Source organism: Erinaceus europaeus, chromosome 19, assembly GCF_950295315.1.
Source record: "Erinaceus europaeus chromosome 19, mEriEur2.1, whole genome shotgun sequence".
Lineage (NCBI taxonomy): Eukaryota > Metazoa > Chordata > Mammalia > Eulipotyphla > Erinaceidae > Erinaceus > Erinaceus europaeus.
The window spans coordinates 36374596-36391568 of NC_080180.1; the positions used below are offsets into that span (position 1 = coordinate 36374596).

A 16973-nucleotide genomic window follows, 5' to 3' on the forward strand; every position below is an offset into this window, starting at 1 on the left:
TTATCTCCCCCACCCAAACAAGTTTTGATGAAAATATTGGCTTGGGAGCAGTAGGAGAACATGTCTGCCTTGATGTTTCAAAAAAAAAAAAAAAAACTGCTGATGGGAGGAGAGGACTCCAATAAGACTCACCAGATGCAACTGTGAGTTGCTGCTCTCAGAGGCAGGGGCAATGGGGGAGGGGGAGCCCTGTGCTGACATCTGGGAACAGAGCTGACCAGGAAACTCAGAAGAGCTACACCTCGGTGACCTAGCAGTAGGGCTGTATAGTGGGAACCTTTCCACATTGTTCTCCTGATCAGAACATGGTGAATAATTAACTCAGAACCTACAGACTATAAATGGGACTTGTTTACAAACTCATAGGGCCCAGCAGTGCTGCCCGGCTTGGCAAAGAAGTTGAAATGAGCCCAGAGCTTTGGATCCTTGGGGTGTGAGAGTCTCTTTGCATAACTACTGTATTATCTCTACCCCAACCCTGCTTTATCTCTTGGTCAGGAGTGAGTGTTTACATACTGTCGTATGTAAAACATTAATTCCTTAATAAAGAAATTAAAAAAAAAAGATTCACAGTAACCCAATATGTCCTGGAACCCTGCTTTCCCAGAGTCCTGTCCCACTAGGGAAAGAGAGACAGGCTGGGAGCATGGATCGAACTGCCAAAGCCCATGTTTAGCAGGGAAGTAATTATAGAAGCCAGACCTTCCACCTTCTGCACCCCATAATGACCCTAAGTACATATTCCCAGAGAGATAAAGAATAGGAAAGCTATCAGGGGAGGGGATGAGATAAGAGTTCTGATAGTAGGATTGTGTGATCTTGTACCCTCTTATGATTTTGTCAATGTTTTCTTTTTATAAATAAAAAATTAATAAATAAATAAGATCTTAAAAGACAAACAACAACATATATGGCCGACTGTTTATGACATATGATCTCTATAAAATGATTTTATCGAAAGAAGATTGTATCTCAAAGTTAACTTTAATTAAAAAATGTCTTATTGGTGAGAGACACAAATAAATACCATGTCTAGGAACAAATAGACACCTTCTTGCACTCAATCCCTTCACTTACTACTTAATAAAAAATTACTATACCTAAACTACAGTTATACTTCCCAAATGAGATGATTAAACACTTTCACTATTTTGCTGCCAACTATTCATGTGAAATATTTTGGATTATTAACTGGTGCTGATAACAGACAGCTTAAACCAAAACTGCAGGACTATTCATATCTAAAGGTTTATCTGTAGCAAAAACAAAATGCAGGTCCATAGACGAGACACTAACTCAACTATCATTTATCTAGTTATTTTTTAATCAATCAATCAATTAATCCATTTTTTGCCACCAGGGTTATTGATGGAGCTTGGTACTGGCACTACTAATCCATAGATCCCAGTGACCGTTGTTTTTTTTTCCTTCCTTTCTACTGTATTTGATAGGACAGAGAGAAATAGAGAAGGCATGGGAACATAGAAAAGGAGAAAGAGACCTGCAGACCTGCTTCAGCACTCATGAAGCTTCCCCCCTGCAACTGGGGAGCAGGGGTGGAAACCTGGGTCCTTGCTCATGGTAATGGGTATGCTCAACCTGGTGAACCACCGCCAGGACACTTCATTTAGTTTTTCAAGATTTTATTTGTGAAAAGTGGCAGTAGCATAAATTCTTTAGCCAACTTTTCATCCAGCAGGGATATTTAAATGTCAAATGTTGACTCTATATTAAAATCTCAGTAGTTATGTTCATTTCTCTAGCTGATGCTTTAAATAATGAAGCCACTAATTAACTGATACCAAAATGCTATTTAGCAATGTTCTGTTGTAAAACACAGCAATTCAGCAGAAAATTGCCATCTATAAAACTGAAAAGATAGCTTTTGTTACATTTTTGTTCACTTACAAAATTTTCATATTCTTTTCTACTGTTTGCTTTATCTTTCTCAACATTTTACAAGTAGATAGAACAATTGTGTATTTAAAAAGCAGACCTTTTCTCTCACTTTTTATACTAAAATACAAGAAAATTTTTTTAAAAAAATAACTATATATATACATTATATATATACATATATATATATACATATGTGCTTAGTATTTGCTTTAAAATTCAAGAGGAGGCAATTAAAAAAGCAAATGTGGGTTGGGCAGTGGCACAACCAGTTGAGCACACTTGCTACCATATACAAGGACCTGGTTGGTTCAAGGCCCAGGCTCCCACCTGCAAGGGGGGAAGCATCAAAAGCAGTGAAGTAGTGATACCTGTGTCTTCCTTTCTCTCTTCTTATTTCCTCTCCTCCCTGTTACTATGAAACAAAAGAAAGAGAATAGTTTTAAAAAACTTTAAAAAGACAAATAATTGTAATTTAACATCAAAGTACTGATACTGGAATATGCAAATTTAGGAAGGAAACCTAAAAGAAGCTGCAAAGAAGGCCAAAGTCACTTTTTTCCTTTAATGGAAAGAAGATAAAATGAAGAAAGTGGTTAAATAAAAGGGTTGATTAGTGTTAATAAGCTTAAACTATTCTTGGCTTTACATAGTTGGTTACTCAAAATGTCCATAATTATAATTTCCTATGATCTGGATAACTTCTCAAACAATTATTTGCCTTGCAGTTTCTTGAAACAATTGCTTTTGGCTCAGTAAAAAAGTTTTTTGGCCAAGTTCAAAGGACAGTTATTGCAATCTCTCTGTAATGGCTTCTTGGCTCCATGTTAAAATGACTTTGCAAATGTCAGTTTTTCACATATTTTACAGCAATATTTTATCAAATTTCAAAATGAACCATTGCTACAACTAAGAAGGCTAGCTGCCTTTGCTTAATCTATAATCAGTATTGATAATCAGTATTGATTACAGATTAAGCAAAGGCATCTAGGAAAACCTCAAAAGTTTTGAGAAAAATGGCAACTCATATATTTATACCCTAAAACTACAACCTTAAAAAAATTCTGAGAAACTGAAGAAAAGAAAAAATACACATTCCTTATCTATCAGAACAATGACAGCACACTGCAACATGTAGCTTCATGATATATAATTGTGAGAGATTGTGAGGGAATAAGAATGAGAAGGATAGACAGAACTTTACCAATACAATGAAAATATTTTTTATTTGAATTTGTGAAAAAAACTTCTAACAACTGAGAGTTCTAGACAAGAGAAGACTGAACATGTATCATAGGAGAGAGAAAATTATTTAGTGTCCTTTGATTATTAAGGGAGGACAAAGAAGTCCTGAAATTTCTACATTTTGGTCCTAGTATATCCACATACGAATTAAAAATAAATCAATTGTCAGGGATCCAGCCAGTTTAGCTGAAGGGCATCTTGCTTTATGGTCCTAAGTTGACTCTGTTTAGAATATTGTTGAACTAGGAACAAGTCTCAAGGGATAATAGGTGCTGTTAGCTGTCACAAATCATTGTGAAGCTTCTTCAAAGTGAAGAGGAGGAAAAAAAAAAACAGAAAGATGCATATGAAATGATTGCCTTTCTTCTGTAGACCTTTGGATTTCGAATACCTGGTTTTTACTTAAATACTTTATTCATTTAACTTGATAGGTATTAGGTAGATAGATAGACAGATAGCCAGGCAGACAGATAGGCAGACAGAGAAAGAATCAGAGAGACCAGAACACTGCTCAGCTCTGGCTTATAGTGGTGCTGGGGATTGAACCCAGGACCTTGGAGCCTCTGCATAACCAGTATGCTGTCTCCCCAGCAATAGGTGTTTTTTTTTCTTATTTATTTTCCCTTTTGTTGCCCTTGTTGTTTTATTGTTTTTGTAGTTATTACTGTTGTTGTTACTGATGTTGTCATTGTTAGGACAGAGAGAAATGGAGAGAGAAAGGGAAGACAGAAAGAGGGAGAGAAAGACAGACACCTGCAGACTTGCTTCACTGCCTGTGAAGCGACTCCCCTGCAGGTGGGGAGCTGGTGGCTCGAACCAGCATCCTTATGCTGGTCCTTGTGCTTCACGCCACATGCGCTTAACCCGCTGCTACTACTGCTTGACTCCCAGCAATACTTGTAATTTAAACTATTTTATATTTGGAATATATATTATTATATTACACTATATTATATTACATTAAATTATACTGCACTACATTATATTATATTGTATTATATTATATTATATTTGGAATATAACTAAAATAGGCCTTCTAGCTTACAAAACGAAGACCCCCAAATCTTCATCTGCAATATTCCAGCCTTTAGGTTCATGATTAATCAACAATGTGTTTGACTTTATAAGTTATCTCTTTTTTCAACCATCAGATTCCAGATGCTAACATAATGCCAACCAGACCTCCCTGGGCAGACGACTCTACCAATGTGCCCTGGAGACCTACTTCTCCAGAGCCCTGCCCCACTAGGGGAAGAGAGAGACATTGGCCAGGAAATGTATCAACCTGCCAACACCCATGTTCAGTGGGGAAGCAATTATAGAAGCCAGACCTTCCACCTTCTGCACCCCATAATAACCCTGGGTCTATACTCCCAGAGGGTTAAAGAATAGGGAAGCTATCAGGGGAGGGGATGCAATATGGAGTTCTGGTGGTGGGAATTGTATAGAGTTGTACTTCTTTTATCCTATGGTTTTATCAGTGTTAACTTTTTATAAATAAAAATGTTTTTAAAAAATAAAGATATTTATTTTTAAGCACTGCTAATTAATGATGGTTTTGATTTACATTCCCACAAGTTCACTTTGTTTCTTAAGGATTTCACTGGCTAGATTATTAAAGGGTACTGCTAGATTGTTAAAGAAACTGTGCTAAACAAAAGTTCAGCAGCATGTATCTTAGTCCATTTGACTGGTACATCAATGACATATGAATTTACCCTTTGTCTTTATTGTTCTGGATGCTGGGGATTCAGGATTATGGTGCTAACAGATATCATGTCTCTACTCATGGCTGCTTGAGTTTTTGTGATGCTCTGATTAAAAAAGTGTGTGTGTGTGTGTGTGTGTGTGTGTGTGTGTGTGTGTGTGTGTGTGTGTGTGTGTTGGCAGGGGCATATCTGTTCCCATTTAAGTGTAACAAATCAACCCATCTCCTGTCTGTGCCTTGTTGATGGAGAAAGATAATTGAATCAATAACTCTCCTCTCTCTTCTTTGCTTGTCACCTTCACATAGGCAGGAGAACACAGAACTATGACCTATCATCTATAAGTTGGAGACTAAGAAGTTTCACCTGCAAAAGTTCAAACAGCAGAGATATATTACCAATGTTGTCTGAAACACGATCAGTGACAAACAGAAAGTCTCATCAGTGATATTAGTAAAGAGGTGAAAAACAACTACCAGGTAGTTTCACATGTGTGTTGGAATAAAGATGATTAAAGCAAATTAATTTGTAAAAAATGGAAATCAAATTGTCTCTTAGATATTGTGAAAATTCTGGTAGTTATAGGGATTCTGGAGAAAAGAGGGTTCAGAACTTCAGTGATTGGTGCAGTAAAACCACACACCTTACATAAATATGAAATTATGCTTCTGAAATCTTAAAATTTCGTAAAACAGTGTTAAATCACCAGAGATAGAGGGAGAGAGAGAGAGAGAGAGAGAGAGACCCTCAGACACTGGTAATAGACATAGAGACAGTGGTTTTCTGAAATACCAACTCTTCTTCACCATAGGCCTGCTCCTCACTTCACAAACTCTATGCACATTCCCCAGTCCACCTGGGCACCAGATGCAGATCTTGTGTCTACATGGGAACAAGATGAGCTGAAAGGCACAGCAGTGTCCTGGGGGTGGTACTAGTGGATGAATCAACCAGTCAGGGTCTAAACCAGGAAGAAAAAAATAAAGGTTGGCAAACAAGAGTATGAACACTAAGCATTTTGGGAAGAGTGCTATCTGCATCTCTCTTAAAAGATAAGGAATCTTAGAGCTACAGCAAAGACAATGTTTCTATCAAGATATAAAACAATACAACTTAACAAATAAAACTGGACATATCAATGCAAGAAGTTAGATATATTTTAGGGTCAGGCAGTAGCACAACCAATAAATTGCACAAATTTGCATGTGCAAGGACCCTAGCTCAAGTTTCTGATCTTCACCTTAAAATTTTACACTGTGTAGGTTATTAAAGGGTAGGTACTGCCAGATTGCTAAAGAAGCTGTGCTAAGCTGAAGTTCAGTTTCATGTACCTTAGTCCAGTTGATTGCTACAACATCAGATGACTTATAAACTTATCCTTTGTCCTTGTTGTTCTTGATGCTGAGAATTCAGGATCATGGTACTAACAGATATAGGGTTAGTACTCCTTGGCTTCTTGGTGACGAGGGTGAGGGTTCTTCACAAGGTAGAACAGGCTGCAGGTGTCTCTTTTCCTCTTTCCCTCTCTGTCCCCACATGCCACACATGTCCTTCACCATGCCACTCATGGTGAAGAGAAACATACCAGTCTGGCGTGGAAAGTGGAAGACCACTTTCTATGTAGACAGGCAGATAGACAGAACAATATGATAATTCTAAATTAAAAAGGAACAAAAGATGAAATCTACCAGCAAGAATGACTAAATCTTCTGAATTTTGACAGATACACAATTAGTTATGAATCTACCATTTGCGTAGTGCTGTGAAGTTACAGAAATGTTTTCTAGAGAGATGAGTGGATTATGTTTCAGTGAACATGCCTTGTTTCAGGTTCTTATAATCTGATCCTCACCTCCTTATCACAGCTCATTTATATGACTTCAGGCTGTCATCTCTGGACCAGTTTCACTCCTAAGCACTGCTTTCATTTCATTATTAGACAAAGAGTTTAGTCAGTTGATTGGTGAAATACCTACTAGGGACCCTCTAAACAATTTGGTCTTTTGAAAGAGAGTGTGTAGGTCCTTGTGCTCAAATACTTTCCAATTTAAACAATGGTGTGCTTAAGATGTTGTCACCATATTGAGTGGTGTTGCTGCACAACAGAGCGCATATTACATGCCAGATAAACGGTATAGACATCGAGCACTAGGTCTGTTTAGAGGAGGGAAGGATGTTTTCCAGCTGGTCTGATCTAGCCATTGTTATTAATCAGTTTGAAGATGTGCAGGAGACTGTTTTCTAAGGTCTTTCTTGCTTAGGAAGGAAATTAACTCCAGTTAAAAAAAGAAAGGGGCCAGGTGGTGGCGCACCTGGTTGAGCACACACATTACAATGCTCAAGGACCCAGGTTCGAACCCCAGACCCCACCTGCAGGGGGAAAAGCTTCATAAGTGGTGAAGCAGTGCTGCAGGTGTCTCTCTGTCTCTCACCCTCTCTGTCCCTCCCTTCCCTCTCGATTTCTGACTGTCTCTTTCCAATAAATAAATAAAGATAATGAAAACAAAAAGGCCCATTCTGATTTCTTTTCTAGAAAAGCATTGTCATGTGGACACTATTGCAATTCAGTGACAAGCAGCTTGGCATGATTGTCAGGATTGTCCTGGCTGCTTTTTATTGACAATAAAGAGTTTACTGGATTGTAAATTGGATTCTTTGCACAAATTCTTTATCACAAAGGTACTGCTCAACTGTCTCTTTCTTGTACACTACAAAATAATGCTTTGATTTCCCTGTGTTCACTGTCACTGGTCACTTCCATCAGAAACAACACAGTGGACCTTCTTGTGGGTCTCTAAAAGACTTTGCCCTCAATGTGGAACAACAGTGTTAGGGACTGCCCCATTCTCCAAAGGGAGGTTGGGTCAACATTCTCTTCCACTCAAGGAAGATGGATTCTGCAGTGAATGAAGCTAAGAATGTTCCTAGACATAACCACAGATCAAGCCTACAGGGATGCAGAGGTTACATAGGCTCTTGTGCTGAATATGGACCCCAGATCAAATCTATGAGGTTTAAAGTTAAATATATATATATATATATATAATTCCTGTATTGGGGGATTAATGTTTTACATTTGACAGTAAATACAGTAGTTTGTACATGTATAACATTTCTCAGTTTTCCACATAACAATACAAACCACACTAGATCCTCTGTCATCCTATCTGGACCTGTACTCTCCCTGCCACCCACCCCAGAGTCTTCACTCTGGTGCAATACATCAACTCCAGTACAGCTTCTACCTGTGCTTTCTTTTCTGATCTTGTTTTTCAACTTCTTCCTGAGAGTAAGATCATCCCATATACATCCTTCTGTTTCTGACTTACTTCACTTAATATGATTTTTTTCAAGCTCCTTTCAGGATCAGCTGAAAATGGTGAAGTCACTGTTTTTATTAGCTGAGTAGTATTCCACTGTGTCTATATACCACTACTTGCTCAGCCACTCACCTGTTGTTGGACACCTGGGTTGCTTCCAGGTTTTGGCTATTACAAAGTGTGCTGCTATGAACATAGGTATACACAAAATGTTTTGGAGGGGTGTGTTGGATTCCTTAGAATATATCCCCAGGAGAGGAATTCAGGGTCAGATGGTAGTTACATTTCTAGCCTTCTGAGAGTTCTCCAGACTGTTCTCCACCGAGGTTGTACCAATTTAGATTCCCACCAGCAGTGCAGGAGAGTTTTTTTGACCCCACAACCTCTCCAGCATTTGTTGCTGCTACTTTTTCTGATGTATGACATTCTCACAGGAGTGAAGTGGTATCTCATTGTTGTCTTTATTTGCATTTCTCTAACATTCAAAGACTTGGAGCACTTTTTCATGTGTTTCTTGGCCTTTTGGATCTCTTCTGTGGTGAATATTTTGTCCATGTCCTCTCCCAATTTTTCAAAGGGGATGTTTTCTTGTTGAGTTTGGCAAGCTCTTTATATATTTTGGTTATTAAACTCTTGTCTGATGAATGTTATGTAAAGATCTTCTCCCATTCTGTAAGGGGTCTCTAGGTTTGGGTATTGATTTCTATTGCTGTGCAGAACCTTTTTAAATTGAAAGAGTCCCATCAATATGTGCTTGACTTAGTCTTCTTTGTAACTGAATTCGTTTCATTGAAGATGTCTTTAAATTTTATACAGAAAAGAGTTTTTCCAATATTTTCCTCTAAGTATCTGGTATTTTCTGGCCTAACATCCAAGTTCTTGATCCACTTGGAATTGATGTTTGAGTTTGGTGAAATATAGTGGTTTAGTTTCATTCTTCTACATGTTTCAACCCAGTTTTTCCAGCACTATTTGTTGAAGAGACTCCCCTTTCCCCACTTAATAGCCTGGGAACCTTTATTAAAGACTAGATGTTCATAGGTGTGGAGGCTTACTTCTGGGCACTCAATTCTATTTGACTGGTCAGAGTGTCTATTCATGTTTCAATACCAAACAGTTTTGATTACAATAGCCCTATAATACAATTTGAGATCTGGGAGTGTGATGCTTCCAGTTCTGTTCTTTCTTCTCAAGATTGTTTTGGCAATTCTAGGAATTTTATAGTTCCAGATAAACATTTGTAGCATTTGTTCTATTTTTCTAAAAAACGTGGTTGGGATCTTGATGGGGATAGCATTATATTTGTAGACAGCCCAGGGTAGTATATTCATTTTAACGATCTTAATTCTTCCAACCCATGAACATGGAATATGTTTCCACTTTTTTGTGTCTTTTTCAATTTTTCTAAGTAGTGACTCATAATTTTCAGTACAAGTCTTTCACTTCTTTGGTTATGTTTATTCCTAGATATTTTATTGTTTTTGTTGCTATAGTAAAAGGAATTGATTTCTGGATTTCAACTCCTTCTAACATAGTGTTTTCATAGAGGAATGCCACTGACTATTGTATGTTAATTTTGTAGCCTGACATCTTTATGTATTGCCTGATGATTTCCAAAAGCTTCTTTCTGCATTTGTTAGGTGTTTTTATGTATACCATAATGTTATCTGCAAATAGGGAGAGTTTGACTTCTTCTCTTCCAATCTATATCCCTTTAATTCTTTGCTCCTGCCTGATTGTTATGGCAAGAACTTCCAACACTATGTTGAATGGTAATGGTGATAGTGGGCAGCCCTGTCTAGTAACTGACCTGAGGGGAAATGCTCCAGTTTTCCACCATTGAGTATGATGTTGGCTGTAGGTTTGTTATATATAGACTCCACTATCTTCAGGAGTTTAAATTCTGTTACCATTTTTATAGTGTTTTGATCATAAAGGGATGTTGTATTTTGTCAAAGGCTTTCTCTGCATCTATTGATATGGCCATGTGGTTTTTGGTCTTGCTTTTATTGATGTAGTGGATCATGTTGATTGATTTACATATATTAAACCAACCTTGCATCCCTGGGATAAACCCCATTTGGTCATGATGAAAAATCTTTTTAATATACTGCTGTATCCAGTTGGCTAGAATTCTGTTCAATATTTTCGCATCTATGTTCATCAGAGATATTGGTCTGTAGTTTTCTTTTTGTGTGTGTGTCCCTGTGTTTTTTAGGTATCAGAATGATATTGGCTTCATAGAAACTGGCAGGGAGTATTCCAGTGTCTTCAAACTTCTGGAAGATTTTTTAAAGTAGAGGTATTATCTCTTCCTTGAAGGCTTTGTAGAATTCATTTGTAACACCATGTGGTCCAGGACTTTTATTCTTGGGAATGTTTTTGATAGCTGTTTCAATTTCATTTACTGTTATGAGCCTGTTCATATTATCTAGTTTCTCTTTATTTAATGTTGGAAGTTGGTAGTTATCTAGGAAATCGTCCATTTCTTCCAGGTTCGCTAGCTTGATGGTGTATAGTCATTCATGGAAGCCTCATGAATTTCTGTGGTGTTTGTTATGATATCTCCTATTTCGTTTACAATCCAATTTATTTGTGTCTTCTCCCTTTTTTGTTCTGTGAGTCTGGCTAAAGGTTTGTCGATTTTTTGCACTCTTTCAAAGAACCAATATTTACTTTCGTTGATCTTGTGTATGGTTTTCTTATTTTCAATGTTATTTCTTTCCGCCCTAACTTTAATTATTTCAGTCCTTCTAGTTGCTGTAGGGTTCCTTTGTTCTTCTTCTTCTAGGTGTCTAAGATGTACAATCAAGCTGTTTATTTGTGCTTTTTCTTGTTTCCTAATGTGTGCTTGTATGGCTATGAACTTCCCTCTCAGTACTGCATTATCTGTGTGCCAAATATTTTGATAGCTTGTGTCTTTATATTCATTGAACTATCAAAACATTTTGAAAGAAAGAAATTTCTTTATTTTCTCTTTGACCCGGTAGTTGTTAAGAACTGTACTGTTAAGCTTCCACATTTTGGGGCTATTACTAATTTTCTGTTGATTGTTATGTGTTAGTTTAACTCCATTATGGTCTGAGATGACACTTGGTATGATTTCAATGCTCTTGAATTTGCTGATGCTGTCTTTGTGGCCTTACATATGGTCTATCCTTGAGAATGATCCATGTGGACTTGAGTAGAAATGCATTCCAGTTTCTTGGGGTAAATGACTCTGAAAATGTCCAATAGTTCTATTTTATCTATCTCCTCATTTTTTTTTAGTAATTATTGATGTCATCATTGTCAGATAGGTCAGAGAGAAATGGAGAGAGTAGGGGAAGACAAAGAGGGGGAGAGAAAGACAGACACATGCAGACCTGCTTCACTGCTTCTGAAGTGACTCCCCTGCAGATGGGGAGTCGGGGGCTTGAACCGGGATCCTTATGCTGGTCCTTGTGCATTGTACCACCTGTGCTTAACCCACTGCAGTACAGCCCGACTCCCATCTATCTCTTCATTTGGCTCCCTCATTTTTTTATTGATTTTTTGCCTTGATGATATGTCAAATTGAGAGAGTGGGGTGTTGAAGACCCCAACTATTACTGTGTTGCTGCTAATATGTTGCTGTAGCTCTTTCAGTAGATATTTGATATATTTAGATGGATTTCCATTGGGTGCATAGATGTTAATAATTAAGTCCTCTTCATTGACTGATGCTCTGAGCATTAAAAAGTGTCCATTCTTATCTTTCTTAATTTTATTTATTTTAAAGTCTATAATGTCAGATATGAGAATAGTTGTCCCTGCCCTTTTTTGTGGGTCATTGGTTTGTATGATAGTTTTCTTTCCTTTCACTTTGAGTCTGTGTTTGTCTTGCTGTATTAAGTGGGTTTCCTGTAGACAGCATATTGTTGGGTTGTGTATTCTGAGCCATCTTTCTACTCTGTACCTTTTAATAGCTGAATTCAGGCCATTGACATTTATTAATATCAAAGTTTGAATATATTTTAATGCCATTCTTGTAGATTTTTAGAGTGCTCTGATATATGGCATATTTATGGTGGCCTGACTGTTTATAGGAGACCTTTCAGAACTTCTTTCAGGGCAGGCTTGGTGATAGTTGATTCTTTCAACAGTTGCTTGTCTGAGAAGGTTTTTATACCTCCATCTAGTCTGAATGGCAGTCTAGCACGATACAGGAGTCTTGGTTAAAAGCCTTTCTCACTGAGCACTCAATATATATCTTACCATTCTCTGCTGGCCTACAGTGTTTGTGTGAAGAATTCTGCTGCTAATCTTATGGGCTTTCCTCTGTAGGTAACTCTTTTTTTTTTTCTCTCTTGCAGCCTTCAGGATCCTTTCTTTATCCTTATTCCTTTCTATTCTAAATATTATGTGTCTGTCTTGGTGTCTTTAAATCTGGGTTAATTCTATATGGGCTTCTTGAACCTTTATGTCTTTGATGTTGTCTCGACTAGAGAAGTTCTCAGCTATTATATCCTGAAGAATGCTTTCTTCACCTACCTCTCTTTCCTCCTCTGGTAAGCCAATAATGTAAATATTGTTTCTTTTGAAGTCATACCTAGGTCTCTGTTGTTGTTTCAGTATCTCTTAATCTCTTTTTGAGATCTCTTACTACTTTTTTAGTTGTCTCTAACTCTTCCTCGTTCTTACTAATTTTGTCATCAGTCTCATTTATTCTATTCTCTCTCCCCTCTACTGTTTTCTGGAGTTAATATTTTTGTTACCCTGTTCTGATACTATTTTAGCTTGTTCAACTAGTTGTGTTCTTAGCTCAGCTATTTCAGCTCAGCTCTCTAATTACCTTGAGATAATTAGTGTTTTCTTCCAGAGTCTCATTTGCTGTTTATGTATTTCTGATGACAATTCTTTCAAACACTTTATTCACTCCTGTGATTATTTCCTTAACTAGTGTTTGGATGTTGACCTCATTATTTTGTGTTTCAACCTTTGGAGGGCTTTTAACTGGACTCTTGTCCTGCTTCATTTCTCCAATATTTCTTCTTGTTGGTTTAACTATTCTATATAATGTTATGAGGTCCCTCTCAGTATTTTTCAAATTACTGATCACTCTTGCCCGGATTGACTTTTGTCTAAGAAAGGTTCTTAAAGGTCTCACAGTTGTGGAAATTAACAGTTGTTTCAATATTCTTTTTAATCCCTGAGTTGGAGCACAGAGGCTGTTAAATCCTTTTTTTCTTTTTCTTCCCTGTAGGCTATGGGAAACTGAGTGCTTTTATACTATAAGTAGGCTTCTTAACTTAATCCCTCACTCCTGAGCAAGAAATAAAGCAGGGTTGGGGAGAGATAATATAGTGGTTATGCAAAGAGACTCTCACACCCCAAGGATCCAAAGCTCCAGGCTCAGTTCAGCTTATTTGCCAAGCTGGGCAGCACTGCTGGGCCCTATAAGTTTCTAAACAAGTCCCATCTATAGTCTGTAAGTTCTGAGACAACTATTCACTATGTTCTCATCAGGAGAACAACATGGAATGTTTCCCACCACACAGCCCCACCTCCAGGCCACCCAGGTGTAGCTCTTCTCCTGAGTTTCCTGGTTAGTTCTCTGTCCCCCAGTGTCATCAAAGGGCCTCCCCCTGCTTCTCCAGCCTCTGAGGGCAGTAGCAATAGAGACTTACAGTTGCATTTTGTGAGTCTTAGAGGAGTCCTCTCCTCCCTTCAGTGGTCTTTTTGTTGGTAAAACAGACTGGAAGTGGTGCCTCAAGTGGTAAACTGCCAGACTGTTACCAGCCACTTAATCTCTCCCTAGGCTCCTCTCTGTCCATGAGCCACATGTTTTTCACTCACAGGTGATTTGGTGGGTTCCTGAAGTCATTCTGGTCATGTCTTTTTACAGTCCCAGGTGATCTTCTTTGGTATTTCTAAGTGACCTGGGAAAGGAGAGAGAAACACAGCTGCTGCTCCGTAGTCCTGCCCAAAAATGTCGGGTTATTGTGTTTTTATGTTACTACAGCAACCCATTTCTGGGGAATGACAAGTTATAAGTAATCTTTCCTGTGACTTCAAGGCAGTTATCTTAACTACATACACAGTAATGGGAAGGAAACACTCAAATATGATCCAGTGTTTCTTAACCTATTATGGAGATTCACCTGACTTCACCTTGTAATTCAACTATCATTGAACCCATGTGCCTAATTGGGAGATGTAGCAGAAAATAGTTTGAAGAAACTTATTTTTTATCCAAGACTAGTGATGTTGACATTTACAATAATGGAGAATGATTTCCACAAATTGAATAGTGGCACCAAACTCTACAAGTAATCATACATAGTTTTCAATACCACATGCTTGTAAAAATTGGACAGTGACAACTTCTCTTTAGACTGTTCTTGATAAAGCAGAAATATCATAGTAGTGTTATTAAATTTTTATCTCAGAGTGCATGTCTTTAATACTAAGTGTGACCAAATGAAGAGCTTGCATACAGCACTTTTACAAACCAAACCACAAGTTGTCTCAAGTAACAGGACTTGTGTGATCAATTGAGCTGAGGTGATACCTGCTTATTATGTGGAACTTCACTTTTATTTGAAATATGACAGTGACTGTAACCCTGGAGGTGATGCAGTGAATAAAGCACTGAACTCTCAAGCATGAATTCCCCCACTTTGGTATTTGGCATTAAATGTGCTAGAGTGATGCTTCAGTTCTTCTTCTCATCAATCTCATAAATGAATAAATATATATTTTATTTTTTATTTATAAAAAAGAAACACTGACAAAAACAATAGAATAAGAGGGTTACAACTCCACACAGTTCCCCTAACCAGAACTCTGTATCACATCCCCTCTCCTGATAGCTTCCCTATTCTTATCACTCTGGGAGGATGGATCCAGGGTCATTATGGGGTGCAGAATGTGGAAGGTCTGGCTTCTGTAATTGCTTCCCCACTATACATGGATTCTTGGGAAGCAGGGCTCCAGGACACATTGGTGTAATTGTCTTCCCAGGAAATTCCAGTTGGCATCATGCTAGCATCTGGAATCTGGTGGCTGAAAGAAGAGTTAACATATAAAGCCAAATTGTTGACTAATCATGAACCTAAAGACTGGAATAGTGCAGGTTAAGATTTGTGGGTCTCCATTTTGTAGATAGTTAGTAGGCCTGTTTTAGATATATTCTGAAGGGCTCATGACTACGCTGGTGATGTGTGTGTGTGTGTGTGTGTGTGTGTGTGTGTGTGTGTGTGTGTGTGTGTGTGTCTGTGTGTCTGTGTTTATTTGTTTGTTTGTTTGTTTGTTTGTTTCCTGAGCCTGACATCTGATATGATTATTGTTAAAGTTATTGTCTGAGGATGTGATGTCATAGCTGGAAAAAGAACCAGAAAGTTGGATCAGGGAAGAGAGTAGCTCCCAAATATGGGAAAGTTGTATAAATATTGTTGACTGTAAACCACATTGATTTGATGTGATCTGGGGCCCATATTCAGCTTAGGAGCCTATGTGACCTCTGCATCCCTGTAGATCAGATCTCCCATTATGTGGTAGTGAGTAGGAATGTTCCAAGCTCCCCCAGTTTCTGCACCCATCTTCCTCAGGTGGAACATAGAGTATGCTGTCCAGCCTCCCTTCAGAGGATAGAACATTCTCTACCATTGTTGATCCATGTTGAGGACAAGGTTCTATGGAGGCCTACAAAGGTGTCTATTTTGTTGTTCCTGATAGAGATGACCAGTAACAATGGAGAGGTCTAGGCCCAACATGTCTCTTTGGGAATTTCAGGACTCCCTGACTAGGGCCCCAGCTGATGGGATGGCATGATAGTAATTCTTTAGTCAAAGGTACATTTTTAAATGGGTACTTTGAATTGTGCATCTAGGAGAAATTTTCTTATAAATGAGTAGATAACTTGACATTCAAAGAGAAAAGGTCATCAGTAAAACAGAGTAATTTGTACTTTCAAGAAAATAGAAATATTGAAAAATTATCTCTTGCAATAAGCTTGAAAGACTTTTCTGATAACATTAATGAGTAATGAATTTCATTTTTTAATGAAATCAACCAATGCTTGAGTGATTTATATTACTTGGAAAAAAAAACATTTCTCCTAAATAACCATGCAAGTAAATCAGGGGGAAAAATGTACATAAGTGAAGATACAATAATAGATTTTAATTTCATGAAACTAAAAGTTCAAAAATAAGGTTCAACATTCCACTAAGCTATTAAAAAATTAGTTAAATTTTGAGGAGTTGCCAAAGAACAGTAACTGTTAGATGAAATCATTATTACACTACTTTCTTTTCCATATTCATATCTGCAGGATAATCATACCTAAATATACTTCAGCTAAAATAATATATTGCAACAGTCAGAATGCAGAGCAGATATAGGAATCTCATCATTTGGGAGCCCAGTATTGGTGCACCAGATTGAGCATGCTTGAAGTGCCCAGTTCAAGCCCTCGATCCTCACCTGCATGGGGAAAGCTTCACTAGTAGTGAAGCAGGTCTGCAAGTGTCTTTCACTCCTCTTTATCGCCCCTTCTGTTCTCAATTTCTCTCTGTCCTGTCCAGTAAAAATAGAAATATGGGAGGGCAAAATGGAGGTAGATCTGTAATGCCTACAATGAGCCCAAATGATATCCACAGTGACAATAAATAAATAAATAATCTTGTAATTTTTATGTCAGATATAGAAGAGAAATATGGCAGTTTACACATTATTTCTTATAAATATTAAATTGTGTTATTTGTGTTCATGTATAATTATTGTATCATTAGAAATATTAAATGAAGTTATATTTTATCAACCACTCAAGTGTTCTGTAAAC

At 37.7% G+C, this 16973-nt stretch overlaps 1 long non-coding RNA gene across 1 annotated transcript in view; it reads right to left on the reverse strand.

The window, feature by feature from the left end:
• Nucleotides 1–14973: 14973 nt before the first annotated feature.
• Nucleotides 14974–16973, reverse strand: part of LOC132534635 (uncharacterized) — a 95677-nt gene continuing 93677 nt past the window's right edge. Inside the window, exon 3 of the long non-coding RNA XR_009546362.1 lies at nucleotides 14974–15193. This is a non-coding gene — a long non-coding RNA (uncharacterized LOC132534635). The remainder of the gene's footprint in view (nucleotides 15194–16973) is intronic.